The sequence below is a fragment of the Dipodomys merriami genome, unplaced genomic scaffold (genome assembly GCF_024711535.1).
Source record: "Dipodomys merriami isolate MVZ:Mamm:240054 unplaced genomic scaffold, mDipMer1.0.p SCAF_273, whole genome shotgun sequence".
Classification (NCBI taxonomy): domain Eukaryota; kingdom Metazoa; phylum Chordata; class Mammalia; order Rodentia; family Heteromyidae; genus Dipodomys; species Dipodomys merriami.
In genome coordinates, this window is record NW_027204193.1 from 1,095,515 (window position 1) to 1,120,542 (window position 25,028).

General features: G+C 45.4%; 1 protein-coding gene across 1 annotated transcript in view; it reads right to left on the minus strand.

Moving 5' to 3' along the window:
- LOC138837652 (carboxypeptidase B-like) overlaps positions 1-25,028 on the minus strand; it is a 63,523-nt gene that overhangs the window by 24,250 nt on the left and 14,245 nt on the right. Inside the window, exon 2 of the mRNA XM_070036608.1 lies at positions 11,629-11,814. The gene's annotated coding sequence lies outside the window, so the exon portion shown is untranslated. The remainder of the gene's footprint in view (positions 1-11,628; positions 11,815-25,028) is intronic.

Sequence of the window (25,028 nt, forward strand, 5' to 3'; positions counted from 1 at the left end):
TCATTGATCTGGTTTTTTTTTTTTTCCTCTCCACTCTGGCCTTGCCTTTGGGTTTAACGCTTGGTAATGTCTTCCTAGCTTCACTGCTGGCAATTCACCAATCCGATTTGGATACTCTACTTCACTTCCATGGATTGTACTACATTCTCTTGTTTGTTTCTAAAACTAAACTAGCCAAATGAAAGGAGGACATTGCCATTTATGTACCTGGGAGGTTCAGCCATGGTGCTGGCCACACTGGTTTAGTTAATAATGTGTGTTAAGGCTGGGCCTCTCTATTTGTGGCTAACTCTGCCATTTAATAACAGGATAGTTGCAGACAGGTAAAATTTTGTATCCATTTGGAAAGATAATTTATTCTTCTCCCAAATTAAACAAATCTTTAGATGGCATCTCAATGGACTGAAATGGAGCATGGGCTGGTTCATCTTGAACCTGTTCTTGAGGTCAGGATGCTGTGGTACTTGTTGGCCTAGTTCAGGTTGCATAAAACCCCTAGAAGTGTGGTGTAAGTGCCCACACAAATACTTAGTGAGGCTCCTTATGCAGTTTCTGCATAAGCAGGAGCAGTCAGCACTGTCATCAGCTCCCAAGTCCAAGCCAAGACCACTGGTCAACACATTTGTCAGTGCAGTGGCTGAGAAAGCAAGAGCCTGACTTTTAACTTGGATTGGGAGAAGATTCTCTGCTTCTTAGCCTGAGTATTCTCCAAACTCAGGGAAGTTCAGGTCTGGAAGTCTAATAAGAATGATAAACATCTACCAAGAAAGGATTCCATTACCAGCGGGGGGGCTTACCAGGAGGTTTAATGAGTGTTTCATGAGCCTAAGTGAAGGGTGATTCTTTTACCATAGGTTCTGAAATGTTCATTTCCCATCTCATGTTTGTGCTTACATTCTTTTTCATGCCCCGTGTTGGTGATTAATAATGAATAGGCACTCTTTTGCCTGTCTGGGTCTCATGGAACAGTGAGATGTCAGAGTATGTGAACTGGCCCATGGTGTTATAATTCATCCTGTGAGCCAGCTCAGTCTCTTGAACACTATCTCCCCAAGCATGTTCTATGACGAAAAGTAGGAAAGGATACTGAGGTCAAATACGTTTGCTCAGAACTAAAATAAACAAGCTGATTTCATAGCATAGAGCTGTCCAATCCTTAATATGTGCTGTAAATCATCAAAAAGGGAGCCTGGCATACAGTGTTTCCCAAACACTTCTCTCAGTTAAGAGGCCTGGGATGGTCAAGTCCAGCTAAAATTAGAGCACTTACTATTCTGACTCTTCCAGTATGTTTGGCCATGGAATGTGTTCCTGCAGAAGCATCTCTTTGGGGGAGTAGAGTTGGGGAGCACAGTTTGGAAAGCTCCTTACTGAGTTTGGGAATGGTATCACATTAATGTGAAAGTTTGATTCTAAGGATTTCTGGCCTATTTGGTTCAAGACAGAAGAATGAATTGTGATTTTGGTGTTAAGTTCACTGATGACATGTGACTCAAGATAAGCTTGGCTCCGTTTCTGTTCTTCAAAGTCCTGCTGCGCCAGATTGGTGAAAGTCTAGGCACAAATGTTAAAGGAGGAATTTCCTGGTCATCTTTCTCCCTTGGTTTAGAGTAAGGGATTACCAAGTGGATTGGATGGTGATCCCCGTAGGCCCCGCATTCAACTCAGGGGCTACCTGAACAGATGGGTCGAGATTAGTTCAAAAGGACTTTACCCAGAGAGGCTTCCCTCACTCCTAAAGGACTGGTTGATGACGAGGGAAGGGACACATGGAGGAATTTTTTATTTTCCCAATCACAGGAAATAGTTCCAATTACTCAGAGAGGTTTAAGTGCTTTGTGCTTGTCTTCAGGTCCATTGGAGAGTGTATAGAAAAGACTATACATAAAAACCATCCCCTCATAAATCCTGCATCACTATTCTATGGCAGTGCTCAAAATATGACTTCAGATAACCAGAAGTATGTTCTCCCAAAACCCAGCTCTTCGGAATAATGACTATTTTGAGCTATTTCAAAAAGCAGAAGACACAGAGTGGCTCTCGTCACCCTTTTGTAAGAGAAAGTAAGGTGTCTTCTCTCCGTACCAAGAACACAAGGGTCACTTTAAATTATTAGTAACTCTTATGAACAGAGAAGGTACTGATTTAAATCTGCACAAAACCCTTATCCATTCCTTGTTGGAAGTGCTTTTCCTGCTCATCTGCTCAAGGAGACCCCTCCCCTTTTCCTCTGTTTCAGCAGATGATATTTAAACCACCTTTTAGAATTTTAATCTTGAATTTTATGCATTTTTTCTGAGATATCTCTTAGGTGTACATAGGAATACATACCGAGAAAGGCCTGTTTTTTTTTTTTTTTTTTTTTACAAGATTTATGCCAACTAAAACCTCAGAAAAGAGTGAGGAAGATTACTTTTCTTCTCAACATCATCACCCTAGCCTACCAATTCATAGATCATGGTGGTATTTTTTTCTTAGCAGAAATGGAAAGGTTTTATTTAATTAGCATATATTATTTGTACAAGGAGGAATGTTCCTTTTGACATTTTTTCCATATGTGAATACAATAGATTCAACATTACTCCCTCTATTTTGGCACCTTACTATCCTGGTGGCATTGCTTTTGGTATTAAAAATGCAATTGAGTTTTATGTGATAGAGAAGGTAATTTTCCTGAAAGGAGATTTCAGAAAAGAGTTGGCTTGCAGTTTTGTTTGCACCTAGGCAAGGTGACTAATTGCTTCAGCCTTTTCTCCTTGTCACCTCTTAACTGCCTTGTCTGGTTTTTGAGGAAGCCAGAATTCTCCATAATTTGATGAATATAACTCATTCATGACCTACTCTGGTTTTGCTCCTAGGATGCCAAAAACCACCTGAAAATGTTACACAGGTGCACACACGTATGGCCCATTAAGTTTGTGTAATTATACTTAATATTCAGATAAACTGCATTTTTATGTACATGGAGAGGGAGGCTAGTAAACATTTTCTTGGCTGGCTTTTCTCTGACATCTATGTGTGTGTGTGTGTGTGTGTGTGTGTGTGTGTGTGTGTGTGTGTGTGTGTGTGTGATATTCATTTGTATATTTTATCATCATCATCATCATTAATGGGAAAGAGTCTGCATATCTCTGGTGGGGAAGTTGTTTGTTACTGAACCACAGACCAGTAATTTTGAAAGCTGGGAGATAAACAGAACCACTTCATCCCATAAATCTTACTACCTGAGTCATCAATTTCAGGTTCCTTATTGAGACAAAGAAAACATCTTTAATCATGCAAATATTTGGAAACTGCAAGTGCTATCTCCATTTGGAATTTGGGAGGTAATTAAAATGGACAAGTTATGATTGATTTGCACATGAAGAATGGTCCAGTCACAAGGCAGTGGGGTCTCTACCCCTCCACCAACACTCCATCAACAGGAATTAAGAAAACAGCACAACCAGGCCCTAGCTCCGTGCTGAGGGCAATTAATCAGGACAGAGAGTGGGGAGGTAAACTGGAATGGTACCAAATAAATCTGCCTGGTTCTGTGCCTTTAGTTATCTCACAGTTAATTCTCACAGTCCATCTTACTATTTTACTTTTGGGCTGTGTATTAGATGATGCATTTTAGGGAAGAATTCTCAGGTGTTTTGAGTTTTTAAATAAATCAGATATATTTTCATCTATTCATCTTCACATCCGCGGAAATACATTGTAGGAAGACACACATTTCCATGTTTAATTCAACTTATGAGAAATATTTGTTTTATTCTAGTTTGAAAGGTAAAGGGCAACTATACTTTAGTCTTAAAATTCTATATTAGAGCACAAAACTCCTGGAACCTTTTGAGGAAAGGGCAGGTTTTAATAAACAAATGTTAATCATATAAACTGTCATGTGGAAAAACATAAGATCAATTCAGTGGCTGATATTTTCTGACAACCTGTTTGCTGTTTACCTGATAGGAATCTTTGTAAAAGGTCTGTGTTTGACTCTGTGTGGCTGCAGTTGAATTTCAACTTATTCCTAAAATTTGTGTAGAAGGGTGGTTCCTGGATACACAGGCACTCCTCCTGATGCTGTCATTGGGCAATCCTAGCCATCACCTGACGCTGTCATTGGACAGTCCTAGCCATCACTCAACACCCTCACTGGACAGTCCTAGCCATCACCTGTCACCCTCATTGGAGAGTCCTAGCCACCACTCAACACTCTCATTGGACAGTCCTAGTCATCATCTGATGCCCTCATTGGACAGTCCTAGCCATCACTCAACACCTTCATTGGACAGTCCTAGTTATTACCTGATGCCCTCATTGGACAGTCCTAGCCATCACCTGTCGCCCTCATTGGACAGTCCTAGCCATCACTCAATACCTTCATTGGACAGTCCTAGCCATCACCTGACGCTCTCATTGGACAATACTAGCCATCACCTGATGCCCTTATTGGACAGTCCTAGCCATCACCTGATGCCATTATTGGACAGTCCTAGTCATCACCTGATGCCCTCATTGGACAGTCTTAGCCATCACTCAACACCTTCATTGGATGGTCCTAGCCATCACCTGATCCCTCATTGGATGGTCCTAGCCATCAGGTTTACATTGTCTTCTGCTTCCAGGTTGTAAATCTTGGTTGTTAAGACCCTGATATTTCTTCCTATTACATTATTGTGAGATGATTTTATAGACCAGCCCTATGAAGACCACTCTGATTGACACTAGAGGGAAATAAGTTGGCATTAGATTCTCCCAAATTTCTTTGAAATTTGAGTGCTCAGAAATGTGATCAGCATGATAGATAGGAGGACTTGGCACAGAACCCATTAGGAGTGAAATACTCTAATGCTGGAATGCAAATGTTGAGAGACTAGATGTAATATAGACACACTTGTAGGTAATAAAATCCTTCCCAGGAAGTCTGAGAATTAAATCACTGGATTGACATCTTGTTTGAGATTTCAAAGATGACTCTGGAATTCTTGACTCTTCAATTTCCTTTTTCCTCACGGTTTTGGTCTCCCAAAGCAAGAACCGTTGAGCTCATTTCACAATTAATGACCTAATATTGCAGCACCACAGCTTCTCCCAACACTTGGAGGCAAGCCTGTTAAAGGTGAGATATATGGGAATTATTTTGACAGCTGCCAGGAGCAGTAACGCAGACCTGAGAAGTTTGCATTTTAGAATGTGGTGGTCCAGAATTTTGGACTGATGCTAGTCAGAAGGTAGGAATGGATAGTCAAAAAAGCAGTGTTCAAGAGAACAATGCATCAACGCATTATTATTCTCATGTGGGGGCAGAAGACTGAGCATGAGACAGCCACTTTTGAGTGAGAACAGCAAAACCCAAGCTCTCAATGGCCTCTGGAATGGCTTTCTTGCCATGGGTGGTGATAACCAACCGTATGCAATGCCACCCGGATGCACCCAGTAGAGGCTGACTGCTGCTAGGACCTGCTTAGTCACAAGAAAGGGCCTCTGGGGATGGGCCATAGATCACCCTCTCAGCCTTGATGCTCCTGCATCAGAGTACAAGACAAACTTGCCCTAGCAGCATCTGACAAGCACTCAGAGTGGTAACACAGGAAAAGTCCAACAACAAATCACATTTAGGTGTGCCTTCTGCTGCCTTCATTTTATGAATTCCAGCCCATAGGACAGTGGCTGGAAACAAACCCAGAAACCATTCTCTTTGATTGCTGGGCTTGCTGAAAACCCTGGACAAATGTTCACCCATGACATTGCCCTTCTTGGAAAGAGTAAAATTCAACAAAAGTGAGGTTTTTTTCCCTTAAATTGTGAGTTTTTTAAAAAATAAAAATAAACCACAACAGAAGAAAACCCAGCATGTGATCGTCTCTTGAGCACAGCATCTCAGCAGGTGTTTAGGATCTCTCCCACAGGGGTAAACCGTTTGATGCGTAATTGTGAGCAGAACTGCAAAAAGAAGCCGTATTAGACTTCCATGGTGTTGTTCTCTTCTTCTGGTGGGAGATTATTACTTCTCCCTGGGCTCCTAGCAGTAAAGCTTCTTTTCCATTTCGAAGAATGTTCTGGATTTCTTCTGATGGTGGTTCATGATGTCATGTCTTTACTTCATAGCAGTTTCTTTAAGAAAATGTGTTTTCCTCACATTTCTGAGGAAAATTCTCTATACTTATTTTGAACTGGCAAGTAAACATTACATATGTACTTATGATTTATACTGTGTTTTGCTAGATGTTGAATCAAGCCATCAAACATACATATAACCTTGCATCCTTATCACTTATTTAGTAGGGAGAATTCTGGAAATGTGTTCTATTAGCCTTTGTCAAGTGTACAATGCTTTATGAACTCAATTACTTATAGCCACAATTATGTTCAGTAAGTCTCTTGTACTTACTCTTCCCATCTAATTGAAACATTGTGTCCTTTGGCAAACATTTTTTTCTTATCATGTCAGAATTAACAAATAACAACTTCTTACTCTTCTTTTAGAAAGTCTCCATTCCTTTTGCGGGGTGAGGAGGGACACATGGATACCTTTCTGTTGAAGCATAGATAACTGTGAAGCAGAGATTTACCTTATAGTGAGATCATTTGAGGGACATTTCATCTTTGAATGTCAGTGTCAACTTGGTTTTTCTGAAGCATTTGTTCGGGCACAGAGGTTACCCAGACTAGTAGAGTTGTTTTCCAAGGACGTCTGTAGGTTTGTAGCTCAGACTGTAAAATGAGTTCTCTGTCTCTGAGGCTAATAAAGTCTTAGTGATATATGCACCCAACAGATGGGCAGAAGGTTGTTTTGGCAGTGGTCAGTTGAAATCAACCCTCTGTTGTTTGTGTAGAAGGCTTTCACCGAAGTCAATAAAAGGTAATTTTCACACACAATTTAGTTCAGAGTATAAAACATTGGGAAGAGTAGCTGGTTTAAGTCCAATGGGCATAAGGGCAGCAGTTGGCAAAGCTTATGTTTGATGGTGAATTTTACTGACAGAGTGACAGGTTGATTCAGAGAAACGCAGGACTGAGTCAGAAAGGACTTCGGAGAGAGTGAAGGACACAGCTGAAGCAATGATCTCCACATCCCTGGCACAGATGATTGAAAAAAAAAATCTGTCTCTGTGTTTGTGTCTGTCTCTATGTCTCTGTGTCTTTCTCTCTTGGTCTCTTTCTCCTCTTTTCCCTTTCTAATTCACTCTAGTATTACAACCATTTTAAAACAATGTCTAAAAACTGCCTCCCCCATGCATACCACACACTTTCACACACATAAAAACTCAAAAAACAAAGCAAAAAGCAAGAAAAAAAAACAGCTCACAAAAATGACAACTGCAAGATCGGGGGGGGGGGGGGGGACCTGGACTTGTGTCTGCTCTGGCCATCCAGGGTTAGCCCCGTGGCTCACATCTGCTGGGGTGAGAGCAGGCTCACGGCACCTCCCTGGGGATGGAGTAGAGAAGCCATCTGTAATGTCGCCACGGCTGGAATACACTTGTGGAGCGTCTGGACTGGGGCTCATTAGTTACAATCATGAATAGAAAATGAACATGATGACTCTTTTTGTGACTTTGCGCTTTCGTGTCCTTGTGAGGTGAACCACTGGTGATCTATGCACATGAACAGCTTGCCTGTGTTTGGGGAACTGGGGAAAACAAGCCAGTGCTGTTCTCGCCTCACTGTATTGTACCTGATGCCAGAAAACTCGGGTGATGGTCGGCTGACGTGCAATGCAGATGGGCAGGACAGGCTCAGAATGTGGCCAGCCCCATGTTCTGTTCTTTTCTGTTAACTGTTTGGAGGGAGGCACCGCCACCAGGCTCACAGGAGCGCAGGACATGCTTTAGAAATGAGATGGCCACGATGGAAGTGGTGTTTACTGGGCCTCTCTACACTATCTCGGTCTTACCATTGGCAGCATTTGGAGCTGGATGGTTCTGTGGTGTGTGTGTGTGTGTGTGTGTGCGCGCGTGCATGCGCGCACCCACGCATTGCAGGATGGAAATCAGCTTCCCTGCCCCCCATGAAAGAACACAGGGAGTCCCACCCCCCACCCCAACCTCCCTTCCCAAGTTGTGAGGGCCAGTAATGCCTCATACCAAACATGCCTTTGGGGCTTCCCCACTAAGAATCTCTCTGGCACTGTCCCACTGATGACTGTGTTTCTAAATCAAGCCTTCAGTAAGATCATGCACACACTCGGGCAACGTGGTTCAAGTCTGTAACCCTAGCTACTTGGGAGGCAGAAATTGAGGGATTATGAACAAGCATGGGGAGAAAAGTTGTTTAGGTCCCTCTCAACCAATGGCTGGGTGTAGTGATGGATTCCTGCTGTCCACAGCCACCTGGGGAACTCTAAGTAGGATTGCAGCCTAGGCATGAGACCCTACCTCAGAAATAACAAATCAGAAAGGAGCCTGGAAGCATGGAGTAAGTGTGAGGCTCTGAATTCAAACCTCAGTATTGCCACAAACAAACAGAAGAGTCCGTGGACACACCCAGAGATACAGGCCTGGACAGAGGTCTCCAACGCTTAGCATACACATTGCTCCGGGAACTTGGAATGGCCTCATGGCTATTGCTGAAACCCGTGGAAGCCATGAGTAACGGGATGATGAAGTATGAAGGCAATGCTTGCTGGGATGGATTTTTCTCTGGAAGTGTGTGGAGCAGAGGCTGGTGGCCTTGAGGTGGCAATGGTTTTGTGAGATGAAATGGAACAACTGTACCCAGGATAGGAGAAGTCCTGAAGTGTGGTGCGAGCAAGGGGCTGAGAGGGGCCTCTGGAAGACAGAAGTGACCCGGCCTACTGTGAGGGCAGCAATTACCCAGTCACCCAGCCGAGGCTTTCTCTGAGCAGAAGAAGCTTGATTCCTTAAAGTTCTTGGCATGTTGTGGTTTGTGAACATCTGTGTTTCCAGTCTCCCAGGACAGCTGAGATCTCTGTACAGGCCAGCTGGGCCTAGAGGCTGTGACCACGGTTAATGGAGCTGAAGGCTTTTGTACTGTCCCCCATTTCTCCTGGGCTCAATCTCCCCTCCCTTCTAGCTGAAGACAAGCCAGAGAAGGCCGTGAAGTCTTTTATCTGTTTTCTTCTCATTTCTTGCATATCCCTGAGTCAGGAACTCTATAGCTCAGACAGTGCTACAAAGGAATGTGAAGAAGAAGAATCCTGTCTCTGTGATCCAACTGAATGCCACTTCTGCTAGCCTTGAGCAGTCCCACTGACTGGCGCATGCTGGATGGTGGCCTGCCTAATCCCACTGGGAAAAGCGGTGCAGACACTGAACATCCTGCTTGCAAAGGCCTTTTCCTTTCTCCTTTAACAAACCTTTTTAAAGAAAGCCATTTTGTAGAGCTTGGGGCAGTCAGGAGTGACATAGCTCACGTCTGCATGCCTGAAAGAGTGGGGTCTGAGGCAGGTGTCAGAGCCCAGGCAGATACAGGGTTGCCGCAGATGGCTCAGCCGATGCAGGGAACCAGAGTTAGTGACTTGCTTGTTGAAACCTTATGGGACAGTCCCTAGATGGGGGAAGACAGAGGAAGTCCTTGCTGTCTCGGTCTTCATCTACTAAGAACCTAGCACGGGCTTGACACGTGACTGTATGATGGCATTGCTAAGAAAGGATGCAGGATCGATGAGGAGACAGGGAAATTCAATCATATTTCACAGATACTGAAAAGGGCTGGACTCAGACCTTCGAGATGGGAAGCAAAAAAGAAAATAATAATAATACTTAGACACTTACCTTGGATACCATGTCTAATGGCCAGAAGATGTGGCCACTTTTATTCCCCCGCTCAGAAAGAGTGAGGAGAGCAGACAGTCAGCTCCCGTCGGACTTCTTCCAGGAAAGGCGCTCTCATATTCGCCTATCTCTACTTCACCCCAAATCAACCCTGCTGGCACGTCTCTCTGTGAGGCTCTTCTGTTCATGAGCCATCTTGAGTTGCTTTTCCTGAGTAGGTCTCAAGAACCAATGATTTCATGTGAAAATGGGAAAATCTGAAGACAGCCTTTGTCCATCATCTGAGGGCCAGAGACTTGGGGCGGGGGAGACAGTTAAGGAGTATTTGTTCTTGTCTAGCCCTAAGTTTGTTTCCAGAAGAAGAAAAAAAGCCCAATCAGTTGTTGTTGATAATGTCTTTGGATTTTAGTAAAATACGTTATATATTTCACAGGTGGTTTATGTTTGTTTTTGGCTTGGTAAATCATTTGTATTAAAAGCTCCTTGGAGTTCCTGTATACATATCATGACATTCACCTCTGTTAAGAGTGCAGTTCTGTGAGTCTTAGGTAACTTTGCACACTGTGAGCCTCTCAGCAGGACTGTGTTACAGAGCAGTTTCACCACCCTACCCCAGAAAGGTCACATGCTTCATCACCATCGTTCTCCTCTCCAGGTCTTCAGCTCCAGGAAGCACTCGTCTGTTTTTTTTTATCTCTAGAGATTAAAATTTTTTTCTGGGCCTTTCATATAAATGGAATAATACAACATGTGGTCTTTTGTACCTGACTCACTTCATTTAGAAAAACGTCTTTGTATTTCCTTATTGTTAGTGTAGCATTTGTCTGTAGCTCAGTTCTTTTATTGCTGGAAAAGATAGGTATGTTTTTACTTTTTTGATTACTATGCTGCCACAGAATTTTATGTAAGCATTTGGCTATGTGTTTTTATTTCTCCTGAACAGATACAAAATAATTTCTTGATCAAACTATTGATTCTTGTCATAAGACCACTATGCTGTTGTGTAGGGAATTACATATAATTTTTTTTATGTAGTGAATGAAGACCTTACATACCTAAGAATTAAAATCCTAAAGACTATGTGACAATTAGAGTTACATCTATAAAAGCCCATTAAAATTTACTCAGCATCTGGTTCAATTTACTAATATCCTCATGTAACTAGCTATAGTCTGCAGTAAGAAGGACATACTTGCCACTCCACTAATTCCTCTCAAACCCTTAGCAGTCGTCTTTTTTTGAATGTTTGCCATGAGGCTGTGTGGTGATCTCCTTCTTTAAGACCATGCCCGGAATAAATAGGTCTTCTTATCTCCTCCTCTTTTGCTCTTGTATATTGGAAGGCCAGTTCACCTCCCCTCCTCCCCATTTTAGAAAGTGGGATTTAGGTTGGTTCTTAACAGGTATTAAAAAAATTAGTTTGTTTGAAAATCTTTTTCAAATCCAGAGCATTCAAGACATTTCATTAATTTACCAGTGAAGCTAAGATTGGAAACTTCCCCTTATCTTGATCTCTTCAGTTCCCTGACTCTCTGTATGTAGAAAACATCTATGCATTGGCACATTTTTTGTTTCTAACAGTGTAGATGGAATAGGAAACTTAGGTAATGAGGAATGTAAAGATAACACAGTCATTTCTGGGAATATTCCTATTAAACTGGTAGTGATACGTTGAGATTCAGAATATCATCTTAATTAGTTCAGTAAATTAGCCTTTTATGAACTCAACATGTATTTTTGAAGTCTTTCATGATCCATGCATGAGACCCATCCTCTTTGACTACACCTGCAAACAGTGGTTTGGGTTGCACACAGAAAATAAGCTGCCTAGAAGATACTTTTCCCACTTTTTTTTTTAAAAGTTAATTTTCTTTACAAGTTGAAATATGCAGCTCTTACTTACTTGACTGTCAGATGTTTGCCGGCCCCCATCAGCTCTTTAGTAAAGGAGTGTCTGTGGCTTTTCTTCTGGTTGAGAACCTTCTAAATCTCCAGAAGTGTGACCAAGGATAAGAAAGATCATTCTGTCCAGTGAAAGCTCTACAGCTTTCAGGATATGCTGTCTGGATCTGATGTCTTGTATTGAAATCTGACACACAGGAAAAAAGACAGAAACATTATCCAAAAGTGAAATGTGATGTCAATTAGAAGCAAGTCATTGAGAATAAAACATGGTCTCTTTCATCTAAAGTTTCGATGCTTTCCTGACACTCCTGATCTTGTATAAGATAGTTGCTATTTTCTTCACCCCAATGCAACATGACTAGATCTGAGTTGAAAATGGCCTCTCTCTTGGGCACTGGATTCCCAGTGGTATCTGATTTGATTTTTAAATTAAAGCATTTCTGCACTGAAATGATCCCTCACCAGATGACACATATACAGTGAAACATCTATGTAAGTTTTGAGAAGAAAACCAATGTTATCATCAAGTTATGCTGCTGTTTAAGAGAAAAGCCATTTTCTACATGGGTGTGTATCAAATTGCACCCCAGATCGACCAGATTCTAATTCTTCAGTACATGGAGTTCTACTATGACCCTAAAAAGACACTGTTGACCACTGTCAACATCTGCTTATTTTTCAAAGTGTGGACATCCAGAGTCCTTGTGGAGCCATGTACAAATCATTCCTGTTTCTTGTTTCCCCCTTTTTTACTCTTATTTCTTTCTAGACTTTTCTTATATAGCATTAGCAGAACTGTAATTCCACCATCAGCTAATGCCCGTTCGAAGATGCCTTGTTTGTCAGTATAATAGCATTTAAGCAGAAAGTACTTCATTTACTGCTAAAGTATCATAATAGAAACAGCTATGTTCATTCTCTGCTGGAATTAAAATCTGAGACAATCTGAGTTCCATAAATGTATCCTCACTGGAGGACACTGGAGAAGGTAGTGGATTTGAACACCAAAGAAAACAGGCCCTAAGGAGCCCTCAGCCTCCGGCTTCCTCCTGGTGCTCTGCCTGTGCTGACGGCCGCCAGGTGGAGGGTTTGGCTAGCCCTGCTACTTGCTTCTATCTGGAGGACTAAGCAAAGAGTGCAGTCATAGAGTACCACTCCCAGATACAAATTAAACAGCACCAAAGTGCACTTAGAAAAAAGAGAACTCCAGAATGGAAAGTGACTCTAAAAAATTCATTCTTTTTGTTCCAATTTTGCTATTCATAGGAAGTGAGTAAATGAAAAAGAGCAAGGTGAGGGGGAGAGGGAAGGAGGGAGGGGGGAAGAATGAAGGAGAGGTTGAAAGGAGGAGGGAAGGAGGCGTGAAGATGGGAGAGGGAAGAGAGAACGAGGGAAGGAGAATAAGGAAGAGAAGGAAGGAGGGATGGGAGGACAGGAAGAGAAAGAGGAAGGAGTGGCCATTACTGCCAGCACACAGTGCTCTCACAGAGTCCACGCATGAATAGGGTGGACTTTTAACCACACTCCTTGTTTTAGAGATCACTGTGTTCAATTTTATTTGGAAATCTTTCAGCTAAACAATGTGCTTCAGATTTCAAAATTAAGAAATCAAAACATTTCGCTTTACTCTCTGATAGAATTGATGACACAATCGCTTCTCAGCACTCGGACGGGATGGGGCTTTCTTCTTGCCCTGTCCAGGCAGATGGCGCGAAGGTCCAAACAGGACAGGAGTGGCCGACATCTGAAGCTGAAATCCTGCCTCCACCAGTGTGCAGGAAGAGGGGAGACCCCGGCCGCCGTCCAGGACGCGCTCCGTTCCCTCGCGCTCCCGTTCCCTCGCGCTCCCGTTGCCTCTCACCGTCCAGCATCTCGCCGCACTGCTTCCTGCGGCCTCGCTGGGTGTCGCCTCGGTATCCAACCGGAGCTGCGCGACGAGGGAGGCCGAGGCCTGGAGAGGAACGACTGCCAAGGGTCACCCCACCGTCCGGGGGCCAGGCTCGGGCCGGGGCTCCTGCGTGCGCGCAGCTTCCTGCCCGCCGGGCTGGGATCGGACGCTCAGGCTCAGGGCGGCTGGCGAGGGTGAGGCCGCGGGCTGGGATCGGACGCTCAGGCTCGGGGCGGCTGGCGAGGGTGAGGCCGCGGGCTGGGATCGGACGCTCGGGGCGGCTGGCGGGGGTGAGGCCGCGGGCTGGGATCGGACGCTCAGGCTCGGGGCGGCTGGCGAGGGTGAGGCCGCGGGGCTGGGATCGGACGCTCAGGCTCGGGGCGGCTGCGAGGGTGAGGCCGCGGGCTGGGATCGGACGCTCGGGGCGGCTGGCGAGGGTGAGGCCGCGGGCTGGGATCGGACGCTCAGGGCGGCTGGCGAGGGTGAGGCCGCGTGGGATCGGACGCTCAGGCTCAGGGCGGCTGGCGAGGGTGAGGCCGCGGGCTGGGATCGGACGCTCAGGGCGGCTGGCGAGGGTGAGGCCGCGGGCTGGGATCGGACGCTCAGGGCGGCTGGCGGGGGTGAGGCCGCGGGCTGGGATCGGACGCTCAGGGCGGCTGGCGGGGGTGAGGCCGCGGGCTGGGATCGGACGCTCAGGGCGGCTGGCGGGGGTGAGGCCGCGGGCTGGGATCGGACGCTCGGGGCGGCTGGCGAGGGTGAGGCCGCGGGCTGGGATCGGACGCTCAGGCTGGCGAGGGTGAGGCCGCGTGGGATCGGACGCTCAGGCTGGCGAGGGTGAGGCCGCGGGCTGGGATCGGACGCTCAGGCTGGCGAGGGTGAGGCCGCGGGCTGGGATCGGACGCTCAGGCTGGCGAGGGTGAGGCCGCGGGCTGGGATCGGACGCTCGGGGCGGCTGGCGAGGGTGAGGCCGCGGGCTGGGATCGGACGCTCGGGGCGGCTGGTGAGGGTGAGGGCGCGGGACGCTCCGGTGCTCACATCTGCCCTCCGGTAAAGCATCGCCGCCCCGAGGCGCTCCTCTCCGGCGGGTAGGTCTGACCGCAGCCGGAAAGCCGGCCGAGCGTCCGATCCCGAGGTGATCCTGGAGGGTTCGGCGGCAGCTCACGAGGCAAGCCGGGGTCCAGTCCAGAAGGTGCCGGCGCCGCCCCGGGTTCCAGGGCCGAGCTCCCGGCGGTCCTGGCCGCTCGGGGCGCGTGCGCGAGACCCTCCCCGGGACGGGGAGAGGCCGGACAGACACGGGGAGGACTCGAACACGCAGGCACAGGGACAAGAGCAAGGCCGGGAAGGAGAGGACGCAGGAAGAATCTTCCAGTCCGTCTCTCCCTCCTGAAAGCTCGCGGTATCCAGGTGTCAGGACCGGGCGGAGCGCTGCGGGCCGCCAGACCCTGGGCTCGGAACCCTACCTCCGCGGCCACCGCGACGGCGACCCGACCGTGGGGAGGCCCCCCGGAAGTGCTGCGGGCGGAAGGTGTGGGGCGGAAGTGCTGCCAGTGCCGGTGGAAGCGTGGCAACCCGGAAGCCGGGGGCCCATGGCGACGTCGCCTGGCTTCCGGTGTTCTGGAAACCATTGGTTTCCTCGGTCTTGGCCGCAGCCCTCTTGGGCCTAGTCCCACCATGGTGGTCTAGTGAAGGTTCGCGTTGTCCCAGAAATGCGGTGGAGGCGGGTGAGGGAGGCGAGCGCGCCCGCCACGGTGCATGGCCGCCCGGGGCTGCTCCTCCCAGACAGTCCTGGCCGCCCGGGGCTGCTCCTCCCAGACAGTCCTGGCCTTGAATCCAGGGCATGCTGCCGCCCCGAGTTTGTTTGCTCAAGGCTGTTGCTCTACCACTTGTGCCACAACTCCACTCTTTTTTGCCGGTTACTTGGAGATAAGAGTCTCGCAGTTTTTCCTGCCTGGGCTGGCTTCAAGCCTGCATTCGCAGCCTCCTGTGTAGCTAGGATTACAAGCATGAGCCAGTGTGCCAGCTCCAGATACACATTTTTAAGGGACCAAAAGGTTTTATCCTTCCATTAACTCCAGAGAAAGAGCAGCTGTGAGCCAGTGTGGATGAATCCATCCAAGAGTAATGTATGAAAGCTAGTAAGCAGAAAAACTCAGAGTACCCACCACACCCCACTTACCTCCAAGGGATTCATTCATCACCAGAGGCAACATCACAGCAGAGCAGTTCACCTAATTATGACATATTTTAAGCAATTTATATGTAATAATTGATCAAAATCTTTGTAATAGTCTTCCTAGAGTAATTCATTAGTTCACTCAAACAATGTAAGTAATAGTTTGGACCACATTTACTTCATAATCATTTTCTCAGGATTGAAAACAACAACGCAGCAGCTGCAGTCAGTGTAGATAGCCATCACATAGAAACAGTTGATTTATCAAAATGAATCGATCTTGGCAGTGTCTGTTCTGAGGTTCACATAGGGAAGCAATTAGAATTCAGTGCTGTGCACGCAGCCAGAACAATGTAATGTTGGCTCGTTTTCCAGAAGCATTACGGGTTACACCATGGATAGATAGAAAATCCAGAATTTATCCACCCTTAAGGAGTGTCCCACATCTCAGTGATCAATATATCGAGAAAAAGCTTTCCCTCTGTTGGAAAAACAGCAGGTCAATACCTCCTTTTACACCTGGACCTACTGCTGTACTGCAAAATGAAGCTCTGATCATAACATAATGCATTTGGCACGTAAGGAAAATGGTATCAAGACTTGACCTTGGAAGACTGACTCCAGTGAAACAGATTCTTCCCCTCCCCTTCCATAGAGTGGCACGCTGGGGAACCCTTCAATCAAGGACTGCGAATAATCCTGACTTTTAACCGTCAGTCATAACCCTGGACAGATGCACAAATTCAAAACCACTCTTTTTCCAGCTCACACTTTCGCCCTCCTTAAAAACAGTGGCTTGATTCATTTGGTTTAGTAGCTGCCTTCTAGCCCTTGCCTCCCAGATATACAGATTACATCAATAACTGGCCATCTGTGCTCAACAGTCATCTGCACCAGCTCCAACTCTTCTTGGCTCCTCTTCCCAAGTTCTCAGTGGGATACTTGACCCTCAGGTGCTGGGAGGCAGTCAAAGAGGCGAAGAGCTCTGGATTGCACACAAGGGAGGCAGAGGCAAGGAGCGTGGCCTGGATAGCGAGCGGGGCCATCATTTCCTTAAAATTCAGGGAAATGCTGCAAGTATCTTTCACGTTACTTGCTTTATTTTGTCTAAGCAAAGACAGATTTTCTGGACCAGTACGGGTTTGTTATTGCCACTAGAATTTTAGGGTCCACCTCAGGCCCTTGCTTCCACTGCCAGGCAGGATACTCAGCTGAAAACGTCAGCTGCTCCCACCATTTTCTCATTTTGGAGACATAGGCTGCCTCTGTTGCACTTGGTGCCAAGTCTGTGCTTTGGGGACCATTTGGGAAGCTCGTCGAAAGACAGTGAACTCTATCACATGTTCCGAAAGTCATGGTCACAGGGCTCAGGGAAACAAACCAAACCCCAAACCCCCACAGTGAAGCATACTTGGTTTTCTGCTATCCACTGGAGTTAGAGGGTCTTGCTTCGCCTGTGCTTAGAGAATGTTGTGATGGAAAGAAGTTTCTCAAAGCTCTAGATCCATTCCGAAGCCCTAGGTCCTAACTTGGCATACAATCAATTCAAGTTTAGACACTGAATTCCCAAGGCTACCAAGTTTTTGTGGTCAGTATGTCTATGAGCCACAGTGATGGGAATAAGTATCTATAACCTTGCTTATGGAGTGAGAAATAGCCTCCTATGTGCAGAAGGAGGACCAGTTCCAACAGCTGATTACAGAATGGAGTCTCAAATTAAGGTCACTCATCTGGGTCTCTGCTTCCTCTACCCCTCCACGTGTGTTAGGATAAGAAGTCAACTACTGAGCAGTAATGAGTTCCTGTCCTCAAAGATTTCAGATCCTGTGATTTCTGAGTATTTCCAAAGTCTAAACCAAATCCCTGGCACTTGATTAGAAGCATTTGTTAATAATAGAGACCCTGCATCCATGACTTCCCCCAGTTAAAGTTTACTCATAGATATTTCTCACTCCTTTCTGGGTTTTACTGGGCTCCAAGCAGAAGGACAAATATGTTTGGCTTGGGACAGAGGAATGCTGAACTTGGGGAAAGGTACCCAGAAAGTGCATGCTGACACCAATATGGTAGAAGCAGAAAAACAAAAATCCTAATGGACTTTCTCCCCTCTTTTTTTTTTTTTTGGTTGGTTGTGGGGCTTGAACTCAGGGCCTGGGTGCTGTCCGTGAGCTCTTTTTTGTTCAAGGCTAGAGCTCTACCACTTTGATTCTACAGCTTAACTTCTGGTTTTCTGGTGGTTTGTTGAAGATAAGAGTCTCATAGACTTCGCTGGCTGGGCTGGCTTTGAACTGTGATCCTCAGATTTCAGCCTCCTGAGTAGCTAGGATGACCCAGTTGTGAGCCACCAGCACCTGGCCTCCCCTCTTTTTCTATGTCACTTTATGGTTTTTCTGGTCCCCAGGAATTCTGAGGATCATATATTCAATATGAGCAAGAGTTGGATATGATTGGGCGTTTGATGTGGCTGTCCTCAGTAGACGGGGAGAAGCCTGTTGGGCCCATTGTCTGTAACACTTTATTTTCCTATAGCTGAGGCTTTCCCTCACTCCCTCTTGCTTTCTCCCTGGAGCCTTGGGTCAGCTGCAAGGAATGTGTTAGTAGGCTCTGTCCGGAAACTTCTCCCTGACTCTGGACATGCCGTCTAACCTTTCTGCAGCTCAGTACCCACATGACAAAGCAGTCACGATGAGCTCTGATTCCTGTCTTGGAGCTGTGATTATAAAAGGATTGTGCACACTTGGTAAATCCAAGTGCTGCAGACCCAGTGCATAGTGCAAAGGTCTCACCAGCTCAGGCCCTGGCTCATCTCTGACAGAATCTGTAGGCCTTTCAACAGTTTGAGATGACCAATGGCAGGACACGTGGGTTTAGGTGTGCATGAGCGGCACTGATGTCCTGAGCCTGAGTCCGTCCCATGGGAATCCATGTCATGGGTGCTGTTGGTGTGGAATCCTTCACCAGCACCCACTAAAATCCTCATATTTTTAAAAGAAGAATAAAACCGATTTGGCCCAAGTAACAGGACAGTCACAAGGAGCCTTTCTTATAAATAAGACATTGACAATCAGTCCCATAACGTTTATGTAATTTGAGGATACAGCTTTAAAAATTATCTGCAGGTAGTGCATACTTGAGATTAATTGGAGCTATTGATTATGTCATTACATGTTTACTAGTACTTAGCAGTTTGATATATAAAAGGAAAAAAATAACATGTCAAAAGAGTAAGGCTCCTGTAATGTTAGGCACGGGGAGGTGACGTGGAGCTCCTGTTTTAGGAGAGAGACGCGAGGAAAGTTTTCTATTGAGTGTGGCTGCAATGTCCCGGGAGGTGGCTCATCTACAGTGTGGTGCCAGAAAAGACTTCAATGGGGAGCTGGTGATTATGGAGGGCTTTGGTGAGTGGGGATGGAGGGCACCGGAGACGGCTGGCTGGGGGTGGGGTGCGTGGCAGGCCTGAGGGTCATGGGCGGGCAGGACCCTCCATGTTAGCATCTCAGAGCCAGTACCCCTTCCCACTCTCTGCCACGAAGAAGCTTGCAGCCTTTCCTATTCTGGCCCTGGAAGCACAGAATTTTCCCCAAGAATCCTTAGTTCATTTTAATGGAGTGATGGTTTAGATGGTTTGGGTGTACAATTGTACAGTGCTACTGTTTTCAGGAATCTGTCTGTCTGTCTGTCTGTCTCTACCATTTGTCATCGTTGTCTTCCTCCTCTTCTTCTTCTTCCTCTTCCTCTTCTTCCTCCTCCTCCTCCTCCTCCTCCTCCTCCTCCTCCCCAGCCTCCTCCTCCTCCTCCTCCTCCTCTTCCTCCTCCTCCTCCTCTTCCTCTTCCTCCTCCTCCTCCTCCTCCTCTTCTCCTCCTCCTCCTCCTCTTCTCCTCCTCCTCCTCCTCCTCCTCCTCCTCCTCCTCCTCCTCCTCCTCCTCCTCCTCCTCTTCTCCTCCTCCTCCTCCTCCTCCTCCTCCTCCTCCTCCGCCTCCTCCTCCTCCTCCTCCTCCTCCTCCGCCTCCTCCTCCTCCTCCTCCTCCTCCTCCTCCGCCTCCTCCTCCTCCTCCTCCTCCTCCTCCGCCTCCTCCTCCTCCTCCTCCTCCTCCTCCGCCTCCTCCTCCTCCTCCTCCTCCTCCTCCTCCTCATCTATCTAATTGACACCCATGAGTTGCATCAGTAACTCCAATATCAACCTCTTTTCGTAGCTGCAGGTTCTCTGGCAATGGAGAAGCTGGTTCCCACAACCCACCATACATTCACAAATTTTCCCACTACAGCTGAGTCTTTCACTCCTTGAGCTGGCACACATACCTGCCTTGCTCAGCCCCACTGAACGTCTTCTGAACTTAAAAAATTGATCATCCATTTCTATGAATAGAATTCCCTTTTTAAAAATTACAGAGGTCCCCAGATTTTAACCTAATCGTATGTTTTGAAACACTGTCTCTATTCTTTGCTTGATTTATTTGTCCTCTTGAAGTTTCAATTTTTATTTGTAAGTTCCTTGTACACTGCTGTACCATCTCAGGGTCTGCTCACTCTGCATCCATGTGACTCATTGCTACACATGGTTTGTAATATTTTACCAAGTAGAGCTTGTTTACTATAGTGATTCCAGTGTCCTAGGCTGTGGAAATGTCTCTGTGGAGTCATTCCTGTGCAGTGACTTTGTGTTCACCTCTGCCAAGGATTTCCGCATTTTGACGGTTTAGCCAAACTCTCCAACTAATCTCTCATGGTCATATTCCTGCACCCCATTTCCTAACCTCTTTCAAACCCAACCTCCAGCTCCTAAAGTCCATGTTGATTCTAATATCGCTGGGGGAGAAGCATCTTCTGCTCATTCCTGACTTGTCTTGCACTTGGCTATGAATTTAAAGATTTTTTAAAGATTTTTGATTATACATCAGGGAACATTTTAATGATTTAACCAGAGAAGTCTACATTGTTTCTAGTAATGAAATGTTGTTAGTGACTTAAATGGTTAACAACAGTTGAGTATTGAAATAAATTATAATTCTGTTACAGGATGAAATAATTTGTAATTATTATAAACAATGTGCTTGAAAGATAACAAAGGAGATAGGAAATGCTTGTAATACAATATTAGGTTAGGAAGCATGATAGAAAATTATAGGATGTTATATGAACAAAAAAGATGCATAGATAAGTCTGAGAATATTCGAAAATACTAAGAGTATCTCTGGTTGTTGGGATTTATTATTGAGTTAATTTTGTTTTCTGTAGAGAGCATAAAATGAATTTTAGCAACCATTTCTATAGCATAGCCTGGCCATTACAGAGATGTATTAGAATGATGATACATTCCTTATGACTAGACAAAATAATGACTTCCTCTGTGTTCTCTAATCATGTTTTTATGGTTCGTTTTCAAAAATACTGCATACTTGACCTTAAAAAGGGAAAAAGACTGCACATTTCATTTAACGAGTAATAAAAAGTTGGATCCTCATTTTGCATTTAATCCTGCGGGGAATACATTTTACTATAAGATATTTTCATTACCCTCCCCCGGTCTCAGGTAACTCTGGCTCACTCTGGCTACTGCATTTCTTATTAATTGAATGGACGCGGGGACTTTGATCCGCTTTGCTTTCTCTATTTCTAAGATGAAAACCACTTTTCAGTATTCCCTGAGATTTTGGAGAGTCGCTGTTTCTCCAGAAACACACCAGCCGATTCAGGCTTGACTTCTCTCCCTCTTCATGAGGTTGCCTTCCCAGTAGCTCTGCCATTTCAAATCCTTGAAGAATTGCATGTCTCTTGATTGAGCGCTTCCCATGCATTCTTGGATAAAAGACATTCTGTGGCCAGTTTCCTGCTTCACCCTCTTCAGGCTCTCAGCTCCTCTAGTAAGTATAATACAGATGTGACTCAGAACGATGTGATTTACAATTTCTGCTTCTGTCATGGAGGAGAGTATACAACAGTTAGCTTTCAGAAGTCTTTGAGAATTTCAAATAATATCCTTGAGAAAACCTTTTTTTTTTTTAAAGTATGACTTGCAACAACAGCAGCCGCCATTGGGCTGCCCGTCACATGAAGCTGGGCGTTAGTAAAGCATATTTCACCTCAACCAGTGTGACTTATGCCTGGTTTTGTTCTCCCCTTCAGACCCCCAGATCCCCCTCCTTCCTCACAGCTGCGGCTGGTAACATAACAGCAGAGCCAGCCAGGGACACTTTCTTAATGACAGCTGGAGGATTTACCTACAGCATCCCAGAGCTCTCAGGGATTTTACAGCTCATCAGATACAATCTTGTAATTTTCTGGAGGAGGGAACTGGGATTTGGGGAGCTTACCCAGACACTCTCCAGGCTCCCCTGGCATTAATGTGTGGGCTTGTCACACGTGGGGCCACCCATGTGCGCTGTGACTGGTGGGGTGCGTGGCGGGTCTTTCTGGGGCTGGGATCAGTGGGTTAGATGAACTCCCTTACTGAATTTGTATTATTTTTTAATCTACTTGTGCATTCAGCACCTTGCTCCATCTGCTCTGGTGGCTTCTGGATCTTTGCAAGGGTCTTTCTGTAGCTGTTTTAGATCTGGGGAATTCTGGGAAATCAAGCCAAGAAGCTTGACGTGAGGAGACTGACGTGAAAGTCAATTAGGATTTATTGAAATGTACACCAGGAAGCTCAGGCACAAAATCGATGGACAACGGGGCCTGTGCGCTGCTGACTTCCTGTGTGTTCCGCAGTGTATTCTTTTCTGCCTGCATTACCTATTAAATTTTTATAAGCACTTTTTATTCAAGCCAGAGCCAGGGTAATGAAAAGTTTATGAAGGGATCAGAGTGTTTATTTCTCAATTTTCTTGAGCTACAGTATGAATCCCTCCACCTTGGTGAATCAATTCATAGAAATAAGTGTTTGCCAGAAACAAAGAAATCAGTCAGTTTCTTGTAGTGAAACATTCATTTGTTCTGTGTGTGTGTGTGTGTATGTGTGTGTGTGTGTGTTATGAGTGTTTGTTGTGTAGGTCAGGGTATGATAAATTATTATCTCCACAAACCTATATTTTCTTTGAGCTCTTCAAGATGTCTCATCACACTATCTTGAATTCAGTATGCATACAACTTCTCTCTCTAACAGAACTATTTGTAATTTTTACTTCAATAACTCTATGAATGGAAGGTATTTTGAGATATTTCTTTAAGTTGATCAGCGGAATCTCAGGTGGCCATTAGAAAGAGATAATTAGATATGATGTGCCGCTGTATAACAACAATGACTGTCCTCCTGAAGATGTTAGAATAGATGACTTGGAAAGTCTTTACCATAATGAAGTGACAAATGTTTGTGGTAATGACCTGTTTTAAACACAGCATAACATATCCACCTACTGAAACATTGCACACTCTCTGTGAACATGCAGTCTCTCATTTTAACATACTCATTAAACTGAATTTAATTACAAATGAGACAGCTCTTTATGATATTTATTACAACAAATAAAAATAATTGTCTTGGCTTTTGGTTCTCACTTCCATGAAGTTTGTTTGCTGGATGACAGTTGGAGGCACCTTTGTGCCCTTTGGCGGTTGTGTGTTTTTAGCCTTTGTGTTACATAACAGTAGCGTCCTCCTAAACTCTAAGCTCATGTACTTAAAGCTTGTTTTGGTTGGCATAAATTTGAGTTGTCGGTGATTGCCTAAGTCTTCTATTCTTCACTGAGACTTGTGTTCCATTGTGGCCCTGGCTCATAGGCTCTCTTCCACCTTTTCAGAGAGGGAGGCTGGTCCCCCAAAGGACTTGATATTCTCCGTCCTGAGATAAACAAAACAGCTTTAGAACTGTCAGAAGCAACAACAGATCCTGAAGGCTAACCATTACCAGCTTTTGTCATGTGGTTGTAATTGTTGCATGAATTCTGCTTCAATCAGGGAAAAATATGCTTAAGTGCCAGTAAAACTTTTTACACTGCAATGAAATTTTGCAATTTATGGCTTTCTACAGATCAGCTCGTGTTACTAGGCAACAGCCTGTGTGTTGCTCCCTCAAATTCTCCTTTAATGTTTGGCGTTGGTACAAATTCTAGCTTTAAGAAATCATAATGAACTATTGTAGACACTGATGTAGAAAGTGAAATGGAAGTCGTGATGTGGAAACAGGAAGCAATGTGAAAAAAATACCTTTGATGGAAAACAGTGGGGATATTTAGAGCTTAACTCTACCCCCCTCATGGGGAGAGAGTAGGTCCACATGAATTTAGTGGTCATGTGTCTGTCTGTCTGTTAGGCGGGCTCCGTTTTGGCTACTTAAGCCATCATAGTTGCGGTGATTCTTTTAATTGAGTACCCTGCAGGATATTCCATGACCAGGCATGTGTGGTATTGCTGTCTGCTTTCTAGGAACCCACATACATTTGAGAGAAGATAAAGCCCCAAAAGAGATAAAAGGCTCTCTCCTTCCGTATTTAAATACAGTTGGCTTGAGAGAGTATGTTGCTGCTCAGACTAACTCTTAGAATAGACACCAAGTTTTAGCATTCTCATTCTACAGGAAAGAGACAACAGTTTGTCCCTCAAAGCAGTACCAAGTTAAATGGCCAGGGAAGAGTGATGGCGTCTTCAGAATGTTTGGTGTCTGAGAGTGAGTCAGGGAGAGCCTAGCGGCCACGTTGGAATGTCTGTGCTGTCCTTGGCTCATGGTTTGGAAGTGTCTTCTGGTATGAATGATTTTAGGGTTTGGAATTTGTTATTCTTCTCAAGCAGCATACACCATATTTCAAAATTAGTCACGGTGCCAAGAACAAGAAAAGTCATATTTTGAGTGAAAAATCCCAGGGTTTTCTTTTAACCCTAATATTGGAAATGCTGGAGGTGTGGAAGACCTTCCCCTCACCTGCCAAGGTGTGGAGATTAGAGTTCACATTCTGGCAGAAGCCTGACCTCAGGAACTAGCTCCTCATTATTCAAGCTGGAAGAGTCAAGAGATCTTCTTGCAGGAAGCACACCTTCCAGAACCACTGCTCGGAGGTCTTGTAGCCATCTCTGGTCCTCGGCGGAAGTGACTAGAAGTTTTAAACTTGGAGGCACCGTGCCAACAGCACGGCTCTAGAGCAAGGCTGCATTTCTCTCTGCCACAGGCCTTTTGTTTATCAGGATTGGAAAGATGGTGAGTGAGATATATCCCAGTTAACTTGTGGCTTAGCCCAAATCTCTAGTTCTCATCTTAGGTGAAAAAAGTGTATTTATTTGTTCATTTATTTTTGGCACCAGGGATTGAACTTAGGGCCTTGCACTTGCTTAGGCAGATGCTTACCTTTCAAACCACACTCCCAGCCTGTTCTGTACCTTTGTGGTTGTTCACGTAGTGTCTTCAGT